The 6,194-nt window shown below is 38.9% G+C and overlaps 1 long non-coding RNA gene across 4 annotated transcripts; it reads left to right on the top strand.

The window, feature by feature from the left end:
• The first annotated feature begins 6 nt into the window (after positions 1-6).
• LOC119295962 lies at positions 7-5,396 on the top strand. Of its 4 annotated transcripts, none has more exons than XR_005144569.1 (9): positions 7-417; positions 652-760; positions 869-901; positions 973-1,060; positions 1,150-1,264; positions 1,351-1,421; positions 1,793-1,895; positions 3,182-3,304; positions 4,996-5,396. It is a non-coding gene; the product is annotated as an uncharacterized LOC119295962 (long non-coding RNA). The 4 variants fall into 4 exon arrangements; XR_005144571.1 differs by having other exon boundaries at positions 5,232-5,396; XR_005144568.1 differs by having other exon boundaries at positions 3,206-3,304.
• Positions 5,397-6,194: the final 798 nt, after the last annotated feature.

Consider the following 6,194-nt stretch of genomic DNA (forward strand, 5'->3'; position numbering starts at 1 on the left):
CCTCCTGCATCTGCCCTCTTCCTCTCTCCCTGGTCCGCCCCAAGCCCCTCTTCCTCCCTGGCGGCGGGGAGAGGTGACCACGGGCAGATTTTGGGGAGCAGCGCGAGCATCAAGCAATGGTTGATGCCAAGATGAGCTTCCCCTCGACTCCTCTCTCTCTCTCTCTCTCTCTCTCTCTCTCACACCATCACACAATAATCTCCTCCTGATCTTGCTATTTGTGTATAATGCATCTTCATATGGCATTGATGTTCTTCCGATTTGCAGGCATGTCAAGATCAAGGATATTTAAACTTGTTTCTTTTATTGATGAAAGATTTCAGATGCTTCTGTAGATGAATTTCTGGTGTTAATTGTCCCAAAGATGGAACGATTTGTTCCACGGAATTTATCTCCTTAGTTGCATTCCATTTACAGGTAAAGTGAGATTGTTACCTCTGTTTGTTTTCTGTTTAAACTTCACCATTGGAGAATGGATATTAGCTTAGCTGCTGTATGCAATTTTTCATTAGAGGGGCCCAGGCTGAGGCTTAATACTTAATTACTTTCTGTTGAACAAAAGAAAAAGTGCACCTATGAATTGTAAAATGTGGAGTGCAAACCCGACATCCTCCAATATTACCTGATTTGGTGCTGATTTCCATCTTCCAGTTCATGTTCATGGCCTTGCTGTGGTTGCACGGTGGTTCGTGGGGAACAGGAGCAAATACCTTTGCTACAACCAAGGTCTTGACAAACCAGTCAGGGAGAGATAGGATCGGTGAGTCATTTTACCCTTTGTTTATCCCTTCAGATTAGCAGAGAAGAAGGATCTTTTTTTATTCCCTTTTGATTTCCTCTCATGTTTGACTGGAACCTTTTTTCATAGTTTTGCAGGGGTTGTTATGTTCTGTCCCCCGTGGTAAGTTTCCTAGGCAGCGGCTTACTCCTCTCTTGTTTCTTGTCCTTGATGTTGTGCTGTGATTGGTGCAGCCGCTGGACGAGAAAGAGTAGAGGATCCAGGAAAGCAACCGCAGGAGCCGGAGAAGACGTCCCCAGGGCTTCTACGAGGACCAAAAGCGTATGTCTATCATTAGAGCCTGGATAAGGGCAGGTGATGCAAGGTGTCTCGTCCTAAAATCATCTTTGTTGGTTTCGATGATTTTGCAGATTCCTTTCAGCAATCTGGGGTTGTTAAGTAGAGGGTCGGGATTGCCCTGCGCAGATGCTGAAGTTCCTGGATGTAAACGCACACTTGCCTACATGGGCCAAAATACTATTTGAGGTGTGTGTGCAGTTCTAATTTACTAACATTCTTTTTTCTTTTACGACTGACTGCATCCAACAAATGAACTATGTGGTTTCTTTCAGATAATGATACTTGTTTTGCATATTTGCATCTCGAAGAAGCTTGCCCACTATTGTAGGTCAACATTTTCTTGGTAAGCAGCACAGAAGACAAAGAAGGCATCTTGTGCATGTTTTGTTGTTATAGTATATCCTTCTCTTTTCTTTTTGACACTGCCATGCTTAACGTTGTACTATGTTTTACATGGGAGAAAGCTAGAAACATTAGAGAATATGATTGATATACTTGGCGCGCAGTTGCAACTAGAATAGTTCAAGGCCTGAGGCATGTACCGATATATGCTTTTTTGAGTAGCTCCATATATATAGGTCTTATGTTTGAAATGAAGTTTTCACTATCCTTTTTACATTTGTATGAGTGTTCACTGTGTCAAGTTCCAGTTGTCTGTTATTTTCTGTGTTTTCATTTCCTTCCATTAACATGGCATTATGTGTTCTTATTCAGCTTGCTTGTGGAAAAACTGGTTCTCGTTCAGTTATGTGTGTCAGTCTGATAGAAGATGGACACCCCTCTTCAAGTTGGTTTATGGGCTTGCGGAGTGTGAGAAGTAAGTTACTACTGGATCCACTTTCTTGTCACTAGCCTTGCTTGACATGTTCATTTCTCACGCTACACTTACCATCAGAATTATGTGATTACATGGAGATATACATCAGTGCTTGGCAGTTATTAACATTATGGAAGAAACTTCTAATTATCTTGATTATCTTGCTGCCACTAACTGTGTTGTACTGATAACACTGATAGGCTTAACTGATGTATTCAGGTATAGCTGTCAATAACTTTTATCTGGACTTCTCAGAAATTGTTCCCTAGCAATCGAATGATTATGTATTGCATGGTTTGATTTCTCAAATCATTCTGTGGTATGCACGGTTCAAATTTTCCATTCGGACAGCAGAGCTAGCCCACAGTGGTAGTAAAAAGCGGAGTACTCTTTTTATGACTGACCTATGCGTGTTATTCACATTACGACAGACTGTTCTAGCTGTAATTATGAATTTGGTGTTTTTGTCGATCTTGTCTGCTTTTGTCGTGGATACTGCCTCTAAACTTCAGGTGGGTTGTATTGCTGATGCCTTAGAATATGTATTTTGATGTGAACTAATGTCTCTTGTGTGTTCTCCAGTGTTGATCTTTTGGGACTAATTTTTGTAACTGTTTATAGAGATGTTTAATTAGTTCCACAGACATGCATACACGATTTGCGAAGAAATTACTTTCTCTGCTTTGTTTTTCTAAAGATGTATTTTCAATGGCTATTTAATATAGATGCTTCATTAGTTGCATAAGCATATATGATTCTATGAGCAAATTATCTTCACTGATCTATTTTGGAGAGATGTCTGATTAGCTGCACAAGCATACATGGTTCCGTAGGTAATTTGTTTTACCCTGATCATCTTGCTATCCAGTTGTGTTGGTATGGTCTGAAACAGATTCACAAGTATTTATGATGATCGTTTGCATGGTGGGTCGTGCTAGCAATGTGCTTTGCATATACACGATTCAAATATTTGTTAGGTGTTTTAGTTTACACATTTCTCCTGAAAATCTGTATATGTGTATGCAGCCATTTTTGAATTGGCTATGATTCTTTTTAGTATTTTAGTTTACACATTTCTCTTGAGAATCTTCATATCGAACTGTAATAGTATGTATAATATAGGTTTGTAATTTTTCCATTACTTGGTTCTTGCCCAGGTCTTCTGTTTCTATACCATACTGTTCTCGTGTCATTCCCGTTAGTTTTTATAGGGCCTGCAGATCAGCTCAGTTTATATATATATGCTTTTACTCCTGAACACAGTTTAATGATGTTCATTCTTTCAGTTTACGAAAATCTCTGCCTTATAGGGCCGGTTCATATTGACATGGAGGAGGCACAGAGGTTTATTGCTTCTGTTTGTGGGATGGCCTTGAGGGGAGACCAAAGCAAACATCAACATGTTCAAGGTGCATATACTCTGCTACTTGTGTTCGTCTCCCTACCTAATGTGGAGCATTATACATTTTGCTCAATATAGTTAGTTACTTAGTTTACTGGAAGTTGTGATAGTCAGAGTGCATACATGCTTGATTTTACTTCAGTTAGTAGCTGTATCCAGTAGGAACTTATTTGTGAAAACTAGACCTGGAGAAAGTATGCAGCCCTGTTTTGTGCAGATAACTACTTTTGCTTACATACTGTAGGCAAATTTAGTAGGCTTATACAATAAGCTTCTTCATTGATTTTGTTATTCGTAAACCTGTAGTTACGGAGATCCATGAGTTTCATCAAACATATAAATGCTGGTGGGCAACCCGCCGTTCTGGGGGCCTTTGCGCGTGCACGATCGCTGGCTGTTCGATTAGCTTCTTTGATTGTTTTTCACCCTTGATTTTTACTATTCACTTCGTCTTTTGTTACAACTTTGACTGCTTTACCGGGTGGCTGCCATTGGGCCCATAAAATCATTGGTCCACGCGGCAGCGGAGTGCTCGTGAACTCGGTCTGTGACCGCCCGTAAAAAAACCCTAGATCGTCTGATACTATATCTATGGGGATATGTCTGAAGCTTCAGTATGTTTTCCCCCTAACAGTATTTAATCTAACCAGTGGTGCATCAGGTACTAGATTGTGGTGAGAAAATAGAACTACTCGTTGATAAAGACAGAATGCTCGCTCACATGTATTGTGGTTTCACACTCATAAATCAGTACTTGGGCATTGGCTTTGTTTTATATATATAAGAATGTTATCATCAAAAACTATAATATCTCTACTAATAAACTTTATGGAAGTGCACTACCAACTGAATGAGGAGAGATCTATCTTCACCTGATGATTCCACCCCTTTTTACATAACACTAGCTGCTGCACAGTAAAAAGTGTCTCGCAGATGCTCTTTATGACACCAACTGACAGATTAATGAGTGCACTCATGGAGAACATAACAAGGTATTTTAGGAAGTGCTTGGACTAGGTTCAAATTTTTGACAGTCTTAGGCACGCTTTTTTTACAGTGTTGGTTTCAAGTTTTTTTTCCGACACAGTTAGACTTTCTGAAATACAGCCTTGAACTACACATATTCTGTACAAAGCTTGTTTAGTTCTCTAAAACCTGCACATGTTAGATACAGTTTGCGAGAACATGTGCAGATTTGTGAGAACTAAAAACACTTTTTCCCAGAACATGTCCATTGATAGTAAGATTGTTTGCCATAGTGAAAGGAGACAATGCGCTTGATATAGCTTGTCATGAGATAATGAAACAATAGTGTTTATTTTGTCACCAGCAAGATGATGATGTGAAGAATGACTATTTGCGTCATTCAGAGGTTCTACCATTAAATAGTTTCCCATAACAGAATATTTGCTAATATTGGTAGCTAAAAATGAGATACTTATGCTTGTTGATGCCTTCCCTTTTTGTAGTAACATCCATGTGTCCAGCATATGTAGAATATTAGTTTTTTCTTGGCTGTTTATTGTAGTTCGTTCTTACGGTTTGGAAATTATTTAGCTATATTCCTTGTCTCAAGCGAGCATGAGCAATATCTTCTTTATTCCGCGTGCCGCCAAGTTTCTCTATTTTAGATGGTTGTATCTTTTCGCTTCTAAAAAGGGATATGTATTTTATTAATTTGACTATAATTTGTGGTAGGTACATACTGAAGGATGTTCTGAGGCTAGCACCTGGTTTAGAAGTTTTGAAATTCACAACAATACCTCATAATTTTGATTTGATATCCAGAATGCTAATTGAAGAATGAGCCTATGAACTGCATTATATTTTGTAATATATCCTTATATATGGTGCTTGTGGCATTTTTCTTGCAATTATAAGTTTAAATTTATGGGTATTTATAGAGTCCCCCTTTCTTTTTCCGCAAGGGGCAGTAGCTGTGCCATTCGATTTGAAGGACAAAGAGTTGATCACAAAGGGGTAGCATTTAGGATATATATACAAGAGTATAGAACCAAATTATATGATGTAATTGACCACTATTTTTATTAACTTCTCTTACACAATGTTCACGAGTTCATGTACATTTTATTGTGTCACTTGTGTTTACTCTTTTTTTAATACAAGTTTACAGCTACTCGGAGTTCCTAATTGCAGGCTCAACTATCTTTACCTATCGATGATCTAATTTGTGGCATTATTACGTAATAAGAAAATATTTGCGTTTAATTTGTTTTATATATAGGCGTATAAGTTCTTACTAAATGTACTCAAATATACGGTTATTGAAAAAAATGCAAATATTTTCAACACGAACATTGTTTTAAACGGATCTCTGCGCCATTTGGCGCAACCGATCATCTAGTACTATTAAAAGGGTATGCGGTGTTGCTTAATGGCTTACTTGTTTAAAATGCTTAGTGATATGCTTCAAAACCCTTAGCCACTTTCTCACATCCACATATGTCCTAAACCTAAAGTCAAATTCGGCCCCATCGATTTGATCTATCCGCCACCCCCGAGTTTCATTTGACATAGCCACTGCCACAAACCCTAGTTACATCGGTCTTACCTATAAGGATCTTGGTCTCATCGAGATGAGATTGCAAACTCTTTGTTTTCTTTTTGTAACATTTCGGTCTCATCGAAATGAGCAAGTCAGTCTCACCGAGTTTGCATTGCAAACTCCCTATTTCCTTTTTGTAACACTTCGGTCCCATTAAAGTGAGCGAATCGGTCCCAACGAGTTTGCCTGACCAACCCTCTGTGTACCTATTGCTGAAGTCGGTCCCACCGAGTTTATGCGATCGGTCACACCGAGATTGCGTTATGCCATAACCCTATTGCATCGGTCCCACTGAGATGACTATATTGGTCCCACCAAAAATCCTAACGTT

Source organism: Triticum dicoccoides, chromosome 4B (assembly GCF_002162155.2).
Source record: "Triticum dicoccoides isolate Atlit2015 ecotype Zavitan chromosome 4B, WEW_v2.0, whole genome shotgun sequence".
NCBI lineage: Eukaryota > Viridiplantae > Streptophyta > Magnoliopsida > Poales > Poaceae > Triticum > Triticum dicoccoides.